We start from the raw sequence: 15,368 nt of genomic DNA on the forward strand, positions 1-15,368 counted from the left end.
GGAAGTAAACAAGCCCAGTCCTGCCTATTAAGAATATAATCCAAGCCCACAGTGCAAGTCACACACAGACTTTTAAATTTTCTACTAGGTACATTAAAAGAAGTAAAAAGAAACATAAGAGGTTAATTCTAATACTATCATATTTTATTTAAACCTCTATGTCTAAAATATTGTAATTTTACATGTAAGTTATGTAAACATTATTGAGATATTTTTTGTTCGTTTTTGGTGCCAATTCTAGCAGCACATCTCAGCTCATACTTGCCACATTTCAAATAGCCACATGTGGCTTGTGGCTATGGTGTTCAACAGTTTGGCTCTAGATACTATCCACTCTCATTGGTCAATATCATTATTAATTAACAGCTGAATAACCCTCCACAAAGAATCCTTACTTTGATTAGTTCGTTAGTAATGGCTATGTTGATAAGTGCCATTATTTCCACTTTACAGTTGAAGAAACAGACTTAATTTCCAGCTAGTAAGTGGTGGAGGCAGGATCACACACTAACCATTCCTACAGAGAACCTCAACAGAACATAGAACAGATGGGCTTGCTTCTGAAAAGACTGCATTGCAGGGACTCTTCATTCTAATTATCTACCATGTTACCGTTGATTTAAGTCAAATGGTTTAGGCAGACACGGCCATGTTATAAATGTCATGTGGTAAGGATATTTAAGACTGGCTCAGGGTTCAGTGTTCCACAGGCTTTAGCATGGGAACCACTGCCTGATCCTTTCCCAAGTTCATTGTTTTAATAGCTGTCCCAACTCTGGCTGGCACCTCCTAACTCTGAGAAGAAAAGCAAGGCTTGTGGAAAGACACATTTCTTCTGGGCCATTACACACAGCTCCTTCATTTCCAATATTTTGTTCATTGGAACAATGAACCTCTTAGTCCTGCTTTCGGACAGAAAATTGAACTCATTTTCATTCTTCTCCTTCTGATTTCCAAATGGTAACAGTATTTGATAACGCTTCCCAATTTTATTTGCAGAGACCTATGGCCTCAACTCCCTCCCTGGTTATGCTCTCAGATAGACTCAAGTGTGGTTATTTTGCAGCATTAATTTTTGCATAGTCTGGCTGGTCTATAATGCTGCTTTGCTTGGAACCCTGATGCTGTGATTTTCCTCTTGAAATCCAAATTGTCTTTGGAGAAGACAACAGTTTCTCACCCAAGCCATGTCCAAACAGGTCTGGTCCCCAAACGATATCTGGCATGAAAGAGGCTCGGTGAGGTACACAATAAATAACTATAGTCTCATTTTAGACCAGATAGTTCTGAAGACTATGTTTCTTCTCTGTTGACCCCAATCCTTAGCCCCTGAGGGATCCTGACAGGCATCAGGGACATCCAAGAATGAACACAAGGATTTTCCTAAAACACTATGTGATCCTGCTATCCTCTGATTAAGACGCCTCAATGGCTTAGTACATGCTACAAGATAAAATCCAAACTCTTTAATCATGCAACAAGCCCCTCCATGTTAGGACTCTTTCCTGCCTCCTCAGTCCTCTCCCATCACACCTCATGCCCCATGCTCCAATGGCACCAACATCCCTGAAATTTTCCTGAAAACACCAGATGGGTTCAGGCCTGTGATCTCTATACCTGAATGGCCAGTTCTCCCTCATTCTTTTCTGTGCACCTTTCAAAACTTACTGTGGAGTCTCACTGGAACCGTCCCCCCACCCACCAAATTGGAATTGACCACTCTTTTCTTTGTGCCTCCCAACACTTTCCACTCCTCCAGCACAAAACTTGCAACATGCTACAGTACTTTTTGTTTAAATGGCTAAACAAGGGGCAAGGACTATGTCTTAGTTATCATTGACCCTCCTTTGCTTATCAAAATGTCTGGTGCCTGAATAAGCATTTTATTTATTTACTTATGAAGAAAGACTAGAAAGATATTATGGAGGTAGGGTGACGACATACTGTAGGTAAATGGTTGCAGTAGTCAATTTGCCTGTCACTTAGCTCCTCTCTCATCCAGGGCATGCTTAGAAATCTAAGCATGGGTGAGGTTCTGGGACCTTTTGGTGGCCTGGAAAGTAGAGGAGATCAGGTGGGACCAGGAGAAGAAAAACAGGTTGCTGATTGTGTAGCATTTTCTCTCAGCTTCAGAAAACGTGAACAAAGGGATCCTCAGGTATTCTGTTAGGTTTCCCAGCTTAGCTCAGAAGGGAAGGCCAGGAAAAGAGGCAGGATCAGGGCAAAAGTCTTTCTCTGAAATTAAGTTTCCACTTGAGTGGAGCATTTCCTATGTGGCATTTTCTGAAAGAATGATGTGTAAAGTGCAGTAAAGTGAAGACTCAAACTTACTCCCCTTCAAATCTAGGAAGGAAGGTCCTGGATCCTTACTTGATTCCCACAGTTTAAAAATGACTGAAGAAAATGCTGCAAAATCTGAAATTATTGGAATGGTTATCTCTGATTTACAGAATCTAGGGAAGACTTCTCTTGGTCTTGGTCCTTTAGAAAAAGATTACTTCATAAGGAACAGACTATAACTGGGGGCCTTACTAGCACTAATTTAAAAAGCCCTGCAGGTTCCACCTCCAGTAACATCCGACATTTCTTATCAGGACAACCTATGTGCATGTGTGTGCATGTGCGCACACTCATGCACACACATATGCACACACACTGGACAAAATATGTTTTAAAAAGCACTATCTTAAGATAATGGAGAGTGATTAAAATAAGGAAGATCCTGGAGAGGGTCTATACATAGAAGAAGGAAATGGCGCTGTTGAATCTGCAGATTTTATAATGGTTAGACCAATGTAAGCTCTACTCTGCGCCAGGCAGAATGGCTACAACTCCAATATAAAACCCACAGTCTCACTGGCTAGAAGAGCCAGAGTACTGGGGCAAAAACAAGTAGAAAATTAAGGGGGGATCCTCGAAAGGATAAAGACAAAGAGGGGGAACCCCAACTGCCACATTTCTTTTTTTTTTTTAAGATTTTATTTATTTATTTGACAGAGAGAGAGACAGCCAGTGAGAGAGGGAACACAAGCAGGGGGAGTGGGAGAGGAAGAAGCAGGCTCCCAGTGGAGGAGCCTGATGTGGGGCTCGGTCCCAGAATGCCAGGATCACGCCCTGAGCCGGCAGACGCTTAACCACTGAGCCACTCAGGCGCCCCCCAACTGCCACATTTCTGACTGACCCTGAACTACACTTACCATAGGGCAGACACCAAGCCACCTAGCAAAGTGAAAAGTGCTGAACTGAGATTTAAGCTGTTCCCCCAAAAAGGGAAACATTAAAAGAATGTGGGTGGCTCAGTCAGTTAAGCTTCCAACTCTCGAGTTTGGCTCAAGTCATGATCTCAGGGTCATGAGACCAAGCCCTGTGTTGGGCTCTGTACTGGGTGTAGAGCCTGCTTAAGATTCTCTCTCTCTCTCTCCCTCTGCCCTTCCCCCCTGTTTGCTCTTTCTCCCTCTCTCAGGAAAAAAAAAATTAAGAATAATAAGGAAATATGATGAACACTTTAAACCAATAAATTGGCCAATTTATATAAAATGAACAAATTCTTAAAAGACACAAATCAGCAAGGCTTACTCAAGCTAAACTGCACAATCCTATGTTTACTTAAAAATTTGAATTAATAGCTTAAAACTTTCCCCCAAAACAACCAAGCCAGACGTTTCACTGGTGAATTCTGCATTGAAGGAAGATGTTATACCAATTATATAAAAGGAAAAGAAAAAACAGAATGGAAAGAAACACTTCCCAACTTATGTTATGAGGCCAGCATTACCTTGATACCAAAGTCACACAAAGACATTATAAGAAAATAAAACTGCAAACTAATATTCCTCATGAATACAGATGTAAAAAACTTATATAAAACATAAGCAAATAAAATCCAGCAATATATTAAGATAATGACACATTATAATCAAGTAGGGTATGTCTTTGGAATACAATATTGTTCAATATTTGAAAATCACTTGATATAATTTACCATATCAGCAGATAAAGGGGAAAAAATGAGCATCTCACTAGGTACAAAAAGATCATTTGACCAAATTCAATAACCATGATGAAAACTCTAAGCAAACTCAGAATTACAGGTAACTTCCTCAAGTTGATAAAGGGCATCTATGAAAAATCTGTATTGTACTTAATAGTGAAATACTGAATAGTAATATTAATATCAGAAACAAGGTAAATATGCTCACTCTCACCACTCAAATTCAACATCATACCAAAAGCCTTTGTTGATGCAATAAGGCAAGATAAAGATATAAGGTGCATAAATTTAAAAAGTATACAAAACTGTCTCTAAACACAGATAACATGATTGCCTACATAGAATCAGCACAGAAACTTGAAATACTTAAGGAAAAAATCTAATAAAACATGTGCAAAATTTGTATGCTGAAACCATAAAAATATTGTGAGAGAAACAGAATACTTATAATAAATAGAAAGATATGTCGTGTTCATTAACTGAAACTCAATATTGTTGTCAGTTTTCTCCAAATTGATCTATAGAGTCAATACAATTCCAACCAAAATCCCAGCACCTTTTTTGCCACACTCCTTAAGCTGATTTTGAAATTTATAAGAAAAACCAAAAGAATTAAAACAGTCGAAGCAATTTAAAAAAAAAGAGCAAAGTTAGGGACTCATATTACGTGTTTTCAAGACTTACTAGGAAACCACACTAATCAAGACAGTGGGGTATTAGGAAATGACAAACAAAGATCAGTGAAGAATCCAGAAATAGGCCAAAGCAATTCAATGATGAAAGGGTAGTTTTCACAGCAAATGATGCTGGAACAGTTGGACATATGCATATGCAACAAAATGTATCTTTACCCATACATTAAGCCGTATACAAAAATTAAACGGAAAGTGGATCATAGACCCACATGTAAAACTTAACAGTTGAAAAATTCTAGAAGAAAACACAGAAAATTTTTTGTGACCTTGGATTAGGTAAGATTTATTAGATAGGATACAAAAAACACAACCCATACATGAAAAAAATTGATGAACTGGACTTCGAAAAAATTAAAAACGTCTTATATTTGAATGATGCTTTGAAGAAAATGTAAATACAAGACACAGATTAGGAGAAAATATTTCCAGAACATATGTCCAAAATATATGAGACCCTCACAATTCAATAATAAGGAAACAAATAACATTTAATCGAAGACAATACATGGATGGCAAAAAAGCACATGAAAATATACTCAACAACTTTAGTAATTAGGGAAATGAAAATTTAAACAGTAATCAGTTACCACCTATTAGAAAAGCCACTGGAAAGAATGTACAACAATGGAACCTCCATATATTGCTGATGTGAATGCAAATTGTACAGCTACTTTGGAAAACAGTTTCACAGTTTCCCACAAAACAAAATATGCAATTACTGTATGACTCATCAATCCCACTCCTAGATATTTACCCAAAAGAAATGAGAACATATGTACACACACAAACAGACGCATAGATGTTTATACTGGCTTTATTCATAATTGCCCCAAACTGGCAATTATTCAAATGTCCATCAACTAGTGAGTGAATAAACAAAATGTGGTGGTACGTCCATACAACAGAATATTACTTATCAGTAAAATAGAATGAACTACTGATACATGCAACAACATGAATAAACTTCAAGTGTACTATGGTAAGTGAAAAAAGCTAGGCTCAAAACACTACATGACAAAATGCACGATGACATTCTGGAAAAAGCAAACATAGGGACAAACAACTTAGTGGTTATTTGTGGACTAGAAACATTGGAGGGATTTGACAACAAAGGGGCATGAGGAAATTTCAGATTGAGAAAATGTTCTATACCTTGATTGTGGTGGTGGCTACCGGACTGTATGAGTTTGTCAAAATTCATTGTATCTAAAAAGGGTGGATTTTACTGTACACAAATTACTCCTCAATAAACCTGACTTTAAAAAAAGAAAATAGAGCAATATCTTTAGTGACAAAGTAAAGCAGTTTTTTCATTAGACCCAAGAAGACATAGACCTAACCTCATACTTCCCATTTGACCTCACCCCTTGATAGAAAACAGAAATGGTGAAATTGATATTTGTTGAATGGAAAAGAAAACATGAGGTTATTTTAAGTGTAGAAAATTAAGTATAAGTTTCAAATAATGAATTAAGAATGCATTGTGATAACTGAATTATGGGTTATGACAAGGGAATGAACAAAGGATACTTGAGAAGAGTATGAAAACTTTCTCTTATTCAGTATAAGTCAAGTTTACTTCCCAGATGGGGTTACCATGGGTTGTAACTTGAGAATTTAAATTCACAGAACTAGCCTTTTAAAACTTTTATTTGATTTTAAATCAACTTCTTGTTGCTATTTTTTCTTTTGGCTAGAAAACTGGAATGTAGATTTCATAAGAAAGCTACCTTTTCAGCAACACACTCTAATTCATTTATGACTGAACTACAGTGCCACTTTCAGAGGCATTTTTTATTACTAAAGACAAAAGTAAAAGGCTTTTGCAATTTTCATATATAATTTATGAAGGGGGCAATTAAGCTATATTTTAACTTACAGATATTAATATTTTTAAAAATTAGGAATTTTTAAATTGCTAAAACTTCTATAATTCTAAAAACATTTTAATTAAAAAAAATTCCTGTCATTTAAACTTTATAAAGTTAAAGTCAAATGGTAATATAAGAATAATATAAGAATATAGAAATAAATTTCATGGACATTATTTTTAAAAAGAACTTTTAGATTTAGATTTGGACAGTGCTCTGCAATTTTCTCAGATTCCTACTCATAAAAATTCAAAATATTTCATCTAAAAGAGTATATAATAAGAGAGATTACAAACAACTTTATGTTAATAAGTTTGAAATTTTCAACTCAAATTCCTTGAGCAACAAGATTTATCAAATCTGGAACAAGAAAAAGTAAGAAATCCAAATAGTTCTGTACTGAAAAAAGAAATGTAATCCATAATTTGAAACCTTTCCATAGGTTTCACTCAGTAATTTTGGAGTAGCTTGTATTAAATAAATCAAGATTTATTATAGAAAGCAATGAGGAAATAAAAACTACTTGAAGGCACTGAATAGTGACCAAAAGCAGGCAAAAACTGGAGAGGAATTAGTCCTTTTGAGACAGCAATTTTTTTCTGGAGGAGATTTGCCTTTATATGCTTTCTACCTGAGGGCACTTTTCAGTCTATACAATATAAGACAACAAGAATGCAATAAGGGAATACCAGACCTACCAGTTTGAAGAATCATCAAATGGAGTTCAGGGCTGCAACAGCAGATGAGAGTAAGAGAGGACATCTCAGAAAGGCAGGCGCCAAAGAAGAGCTCCAAAATGTGCATGTAAGCTCTACCCAAAGCACTGGATGACCCATGAACTATACATGTGTGGGACAGTTTCCAAGAAACCCAGTGAAAAACAATAGCAGAAGTTTGAAACAACTTAGTAGAGACTGGCTACTACCCATTATAAGGGAGAGAGTTGGGGTTTGAATCCAGCCAAGTTAATCCCTGATTAAAAATGTCTAATACAGAGCACCTGGGTGGCTCAGTCAGTTAGGAGTTTGCCTTCAGCTCAGGTCATGATCTCAGGGTCCTGGGATCGAGTCCCCCATCATGCTCCTTGCTCAGCAGGGAGTCTGCTTCTCCCTCTTATTCTCCCTCTGTGCTCTTTCACTCTCTCTCAAATAAAATAAAGTTTTATTTTAAAAATAAAATTTTTTAAAAAAATGTCTGCTACACAATGAAAGACCATTGGGCACACAAGAAATAGGAAAATGTGATCAAGAGAAATAGCTGTCACTAGAAACTTACTATGAAATGACCCAGATGCTGGCATTCACAAAGACTTTAAAATAGCTGCATAAAGATTTTCAAAGACTTAAAGGGAGCATGATTATAATTAATAAACAGATATGGAATTTCAGCAAAGAAATGGAAACTATTAAAAGGTGTCAATGGAAGTTCTACAGCTGAAAATAAAAACATCAGAAATAAACATAACTGGCTGGGATAAAGAGCAGATATGAAAAGACAAAAGAAAGGGTTAACAAATGTAAAAAAATAGATCAATAGAAATTACTCAATCTAAAGAATAGAGAAAAAATGGGGGAAAAAGTATAATCAAACTTCAGTAACATGCAGGACAATGTCAAGTAGTTTAACTTAAGGGTAATTGGAATCTCAGGAGGAAAAGAAAAAGAAAATGGGGCAGAAAAATATTTGAAAAAATAACGACAAAAAATTCCCTGAATTCTGTGAATAAACAGATCCAAGAAGCTCAATAAATGCTAGTCTGAGTTAAAAACAGTGAGAATCATGGTGTGCCTGGGTGGCTCAGTCATTAAGCATCTGCCTTCAGCTCAGGTCATGATCCCAAGGTCCTGGGATCCAGCCCCGCATTGGGTTCCCTGCTCAGTGGGAAGCCTGCTTTTCCCTCTCCCACTCCCCCTGCTTGTGTTCCCTCTCTTGCTGTGTCTCTCTCTGTCAAATAAATAAAATATTAAAAAAAAAAAACAGTGGGAATCACAACTAGGCTTATGGTAATTCAATTACTGAAAACCAAATATAAAGATAAACTTCAGAAGCAACCAGAGAAGAGGGAAACACTGTATGCGAGAACAATAACTCAAATAATGGCTTGGCATCTCTTCAGAAACAATGAAGGGAAAACATAATAGGACAATATCTTAAAAAGTAACTGGAAAGAGGAAAGAAGAACTATAAACACGGAATTTATATCCAGTGAAAATAAGCTTCAAACGAAGGTAAATTAAAACATTTCAGTTAAACACAAACTGAGCAAACTCATCACCACCTATGTTCTGACACCAATTATCTGATACTAATAGGGTGTTCTGCAATTCAATTCAATTCTGACACTACCTGGAGATTGTGCAGACCGCACAAGTTAAGGGCAGTCCTTCATGAAACCGTCCTGACTCAAGACTCCAGTCACTAGTCTTGGAGGCCATCTACACTTCGAACTGATATAAATTCAGGGATTCCCATGATGCTTCAGGTTTGATAATTCATTAAATTGACTCAGAGAACTCAGGAAAGTGTTATATTTACAATTACCATTTTATTACAAAGAATACAAATGAACAACCAGATGAAGAGAATTCCAAGCACATGAGCTTCCGTCCCCACTGAATTCGGGTGCACCACTTTCCCATATATCAGTATGTTCACCAACAAGGAAGATCCCACTGAACCACAATTTTCTGGGGGTTTCATTACATAGGCTCAATTAATTCACTGGCCACACGATAAAACTCAATGTCTGGCTCCCCTCCCTTGTCCAGAGGTTGAGCTGGCCCAAATTTCCTCTAATTATGTGGTTGGTCTTTCTGATGACCAACCCCCATCCTGAAACTATCTAGGTGTCTGCCTTGGTCACCTTATTAGCATAACAAAAACACCTCTGTCACTCAGGAAATTCCAAGGGGACAAAAACCAGGTTTTATTATTATTATTATCATTAATTATGCCACACCAACAGAACTAACGTACACGAAATGCTAAAGAAATAACTTCAGAGGGGCACCTTGGTGGCTTGGTTGGTTGGGCATCTGCCTTTGGCTCAGGTCATGATCCCAGGATCCAGGGATCAAGCCCCACATCTGGCTTCCAGCTCAGCAGGGGAGTCTGCTTTTCCCTCCTCTCTGCTCCCCCTCTCTCTCAAATAAATAAAATCTTTAAAAAAAAAGAAAGAAAAGAAAAGAAAAGAAAAGAAAAGAAAAGAAAAGAAAAGAAAGAAAAGAAATATCTTCAGTCCAAAGGGAAGGGAAATGAGACAGATGAAAACTTGGGCAAATAAGAAGGAATGAAGACCACCAAAAATGTTTAATATGTAGGTAAATAGAAACATATTTTTTCACCTTTTGATTTCTTTAAAGACATGACTATTTCATACATGACTATAAAATTGTATTATTTAGTTTATAACATAAATAAATGTTATATATGCAAAATGGTACAAAAGTTGCAGCTGTAATAAAAATACTGTTGCAAAGTTCTTAGGTTTTATATGAAATGATATTAGATTAACTTCAAAGTCTGTGATAACTTAAAAGGGAATATAGTAATTCCTAGAGCAATCAGTAAAATCAATGCAGAGTTATATGGCTAAAAAGTCAACAGAGAAATTACAAAGGAATGCTGAAAATATTGGGTTAATCTCCATCCCTTAAAAGTGCAGAAAAGGAAGAGATGAGTGACAAAAACAGACAAGACAAAGAAAACAATGGCAAATTAAGAGACCTAAATCCTACCTTATTGCTAATCAGACAAAATACAAGTGAGTTAAATGCTTTATTTAAAGGCATAGATTGTCAGACTCTATAAAAAGGCATGTCTACAAGAGATGCATTTTAAACATAAAAACACAGATTCCAGGTAAAAAAGAAAAAGATGTTTGTTCAAACATTAAGCCTAAGAAAGCTAGATTGGCTATGTTAATATCAATATAATATAAAATATACCTCAAGGAGTGTCATCAGAGATAAAGAGGAATATTTCATAATGATAGAAGTATCAGTTATTGAGGAAGACATAACAATCATAAATGCGTATGCACCTAACCAGAGAGCACTTCAAAATTCTTGAAGCAGAACTGTGCACAACAAAAAAAAAGAACTATGAAAAGTCCACAATCATAGTTCAAGATTTTAACACTCCTTTCTGAGTAATTGGTAGAACAACCAGACAAAAGATTAGCAGAAGTAGAGATCAGAGAAACATTACCAACCACCCTGACCTAATTGATATTTAGAAAACACTGCATCAGGGGCGCCTGGGTGGCGCAGTCCTTAAGCGTCTGCCTCCAGCTCAGGGCGTGATCCCGGCGTTCCGGGATCGAGCCCCACATCAGGCTCCTCCACTAGGAGCCTGCTTCTTCCTCTCCCACCCCTCTGCTTGTGTTCCCTCTCTCGCTGGCTGTCTCTCTCTATCAAATAAATAAATAAAATCTTTAAAAAAAAAAAAAAGAAAACACTGCATCCAACCATATAATACATATTCAAGTACAAATGGATTGTTCAAAAAAACAGACCATTAAAAAGTCTCAGCAGATCTCTGAAAAACTAAAATCTCACAGATTACGCTCTCTAATAAAAGACTGTTAACTTAGAAATGTCTAGAAAAGCCCAAATATTCTGAAACTAAAAAGCATACTTCTAAATAGCCCAAAGTCAAAGAAGTGATCACAAGAGAGACTGTAATTATTTTTATTTGAATAACAATGAAAACACAACATATCAAAATTGGAGAAATGTAGCTGAACTTAGCAGAATGTAGAAGGAAACTTATAGCATTAAATGCTTATATGAGAAAAGAAGAAAAGTTTAAATTCAGTGATCTATGTTTCTACCCTAAAAAGCTTGAAAAATACGAGTAAATTAAACTTGAAGTAAGTAGAAGTGAAGAAGAAAATAAGAGGTGAAATCACAAAACACAAAACAAATAACACAGAAATTTAACAAGGACCAAATGTGGTTCTTGGGAAAGGATAAGAAAATGTATAAATTCCTGACACCACTGATGGAAAAAAAAAAAAAAGAAATACAAATGAACAAATATCAGAAATGAAAGAAGGATATCACTAGAGATTCTACATTCAAATATGATAAGGGAGTATTATGAACAACTGGATAAAATGAACAAATTCCTTAAAAGGCATAATTTACTAACCCCTAGCACTAAATAAAATAGGAGATCCAAGTAGCTCTATATCTATTAAAGAAATTTAACTTGTTAGTTAAAAAAAATCTTCCCACAAGAAAAGACTTCAGGCCGAGATGGTTTCACTGGTGAATTCTATAAAACACTTAAGGAAGAAATTAAACCCATAGAGTTGGTAGGACCACTTCCCAACTTATTTTTATGAGAGCAACAGGACCCTTACACTAAAACCTGACAAAGATATACAATTCCAGTCCATACTGATACAAACAAAAAATGAATAAAACTTTAATTTACTTTGTTAATGTAATAAAAGACAAGGATGATATCCTATGTATTCAGTAGATGTATACAAAACATTTGGTAAAATTTAAACCCATTCATGATCAAAAATAAATAAATCAAAGCAAAAAGAAAACAAACATATCTCCTTAAAAACAAGGAATAGAAAGGAACAGGGATGTCCTTAACCTGATAAAGGACACCTATCAAAAATCTACAATATCATACTAAATGGTGAAATATTATATTTCGCCAAGACTGGAAATAAGGCAAAGAAACCTACTCTCATCGTTTCTGATTATCATATTTTTAGAGTTCTAATGTTGCAATGGTAAAATAAGGAAAGGAAAAGAAATAAAATATCTAAGTATTGGGAAGAAAGAAGTAAATTTATTATTTGCAGAGAACATAATTGTGTATCTAGAAAATTCAAAGAAGTTTATAGGTAAACTTTTAGAATTAAGAAGTTAATTAGGAAACTTACTGGATTCAAGGTCAATAAACAAAAATTAAGTGTGTGTATAGCAGCAACGAATAAATAGAAAATGAAATATAAAGAAAACACAATCGAATAAAAGAGCATCAACTACCTAGGAAAAAATATAATTAAAAATGTGTATTACATTACACCAAAAACTATGAAACAGTAATTGAGAGAAATTAAAGAAGAGCTAAAACAGATTCACGTTTAAGAAGACTCACTATTGTAAAGATGTCAGTTCTCCCCCAAATTTATCTAAGATTCAATGCAATCTCAACTGAAATTCCAACAGAATTTTTGCTAAGAGTAGACAAAATTTATAGACAATTGTATATGGAAATGTAGAGGGATAGGAATAGCTAAGAAAATCTTTAAGAAGAATTGGAACACTTATTCTACCACATGTAAGAATTATTATAAAACTGTGGTAGTTAATTCATTGTGTTGGTGGCATAGGCATAGACAAATAGAACAGAATAGGGAGTTTGGAATCAGACCCACACATACATGGACAACCACTGGCAGAGCAGAGGGGAAACAATGCTCCTTTTAATCAATGTTACAGTCAGTTGGATACCCGTATGAAAAAAAAAAACAAATCTTTTGTTTTTAAGATTTTTTTTTTTTAATTTATTTGACAGAGACAGCCAGCGAGAGAGGGAACACAAGCAGCGGGAGTGGGAGAGGAAGAAGCAGTCTCCCAGTGGAGGAGCCCCGATGTGGGACTTGATCCCAGGACGCCGGGATCACGCCCTGAGCCGAGGGCAGACGCCTAACGACTGCACTACCCAGGCGCCCCCCAAAACCCCAATTCTTGACTCTTATCTCACACATTATTTAAAAAACCAATTCCAGGTGATTTTTTTTTTTAAAGATTTCATTTATTTATTTATTTTACAGAGAGAGAGAGGGTGAGAGCACAAGCAGAGAGAGCAGGAGAGGGAGAATCAGGCTCCCCACTGAGCAAGGAGCCCAACTTGTGGCGCTATCCCTGCACCCTGGATCATGATCCAAATGCTTAAGGGACTGAGCCACCCAGGCACCCCCAATTCCAGGTGATTTTAAAACTAGATGTGAAATATGAAACAGTAAACTTCTAAAAAATAACATAGAAGAATATTTTCATGATCCTACAGTAGGCAAAAATCTATTTCTTAAGCAAGACACAAAAACTTTACCCACAGAGGAAAATGTTAAAATATTGCTGACTTCTGTTTATCAAAAGACACCATTAAAAGAATGAAAAGGAAAGCCATAGAGTAGGAGAAGATACTTGCAATACATATATCAGAAACATTCTCTACAGTCTAATAAGGAAAAGTCAGAAAACCTAGTAGAAACTGGACATTATTTTCTTCACAAAAGAGGATGTCTGCCTGGTCAACGAACATATTAGAAAGGACTCGATCTCATTCGTTATCAGGAAAGTGCAAATTAAAACCACAATGCAGTAGATGATACACCAACAACATGGCCACATATGTTAGACTGGTAATACCAAGTGTTGGTGAGCTTGCAGAGTACGGGAGCACACGCATGTTGCTACTGGGAGTGTAAACTGAGCAACTGGGGCGTATCCTCAAGTTGAATATACGCAGGCCCTAGAGCCCCGCAGTCCCGCCGCTAGACATACACGGCGAACAAATGCATGCAAGTGTTCGCAAAAAGCCACATACTCGAATGTACCCAGCTGCACTCATTAAAATAGCCAAACCAGGAAACAACTCAAATGTCCCCAAATAACAATGGAACAGAGAAATGATTTGGAGTATATCCGTGCAACAGGAAAAATACAGCAACAACCATGAAGTAACCACCGGCACATACAGTAACAGAATGATGGCTTTATATATTTTTTGAGCTCAGAATTTTTTGATTTAGAGGCAGTACATGATCCTTTTAGAAAATAAGCAACAACAGACAAATGCAAAACATTAGAAATTATTCATAATTGAACTATCTTAAGACAAACCTTGTAAGTCCTTGGGTGAATTTCCTTGTCTTTTTTATATATCTCTATGTAAATTTAGTATTGCCTAGCTAAATTTATAATATGTCTACAATTTTGTTTGTATCCAACATTCATTCTTCTTAAACCTAGAGGCTTACTTGTACCTAAGTATGTTCAATAGGGTACATGGTTAGAGATGTTCTATTTTTAAAATAATGAGTCCATGGTCAAGTCAGGTAAGAATCCTCTTAGTTTAATACAGTTAGTGTTGTTGGTGGTTTTTTTCTTTTTTTGGACTACAGATTTCATGGAGTCTTTAATATACTAACACAATCATGATGTCCTAAGAGAGGTGTTATGTGGGATGATATTTATGCCTTACTTGATTATGAAACAAATCTGTGTATGTGGCTTTATAACTTGAAAATGTTCGTACCAGTGTTTATAGCAGCATGGTTTACCATTGCTCAAATTTAGAAACACCCCAAATATCCATCAACACGTGAATGGATAAACAATGGAATATTATTTGGCCATAAAAGGAACGAAGTTCTGATCCATGCTACAACATGGATGGAACTTTGAAAACATTATGCTAAGTGAAATGAGCCAGACACAAAAGGGCAAATATCGTATGGTTCCACTTTTATGAGGTACCTAGCATTGGCAAATTCAGAGAGGCAAAGTATAAGAGAGGTCCCCAGGGTCTGAGGGTTAGGGATTGGGAATGGGGAGTACTGTTTAATGGCTACAGAGCTTTTGTCTGGAATGATTAAAACATTTTGGAAATAGAGATGCACAACATTGTGAATTTGCTTAAAATTGTACACTTCGAAATGGTGAATATGATAAATTTTGTGTAGTGTAGACTTGGCCACAATAAAAATAATTACCAAAAAAATCCTGAAGAATTTGATTCACAATTTAGGGGAAATTGGCAAACTTTTCCCTG

This window comes from Ursus americanus, chromosome 12, assembly GCF_024610735.1.
Source record: "Ursus americanus isolate L20-20 chromosome 12, mUrsAme1.1.p, whole genome shotgun sequence".
Taxonomy (NCBI): Eukaryota; Metazoa; Chordata; class Mammalia; order Carnivora; family Ursidae; genus Ursus; species Ursus americanus.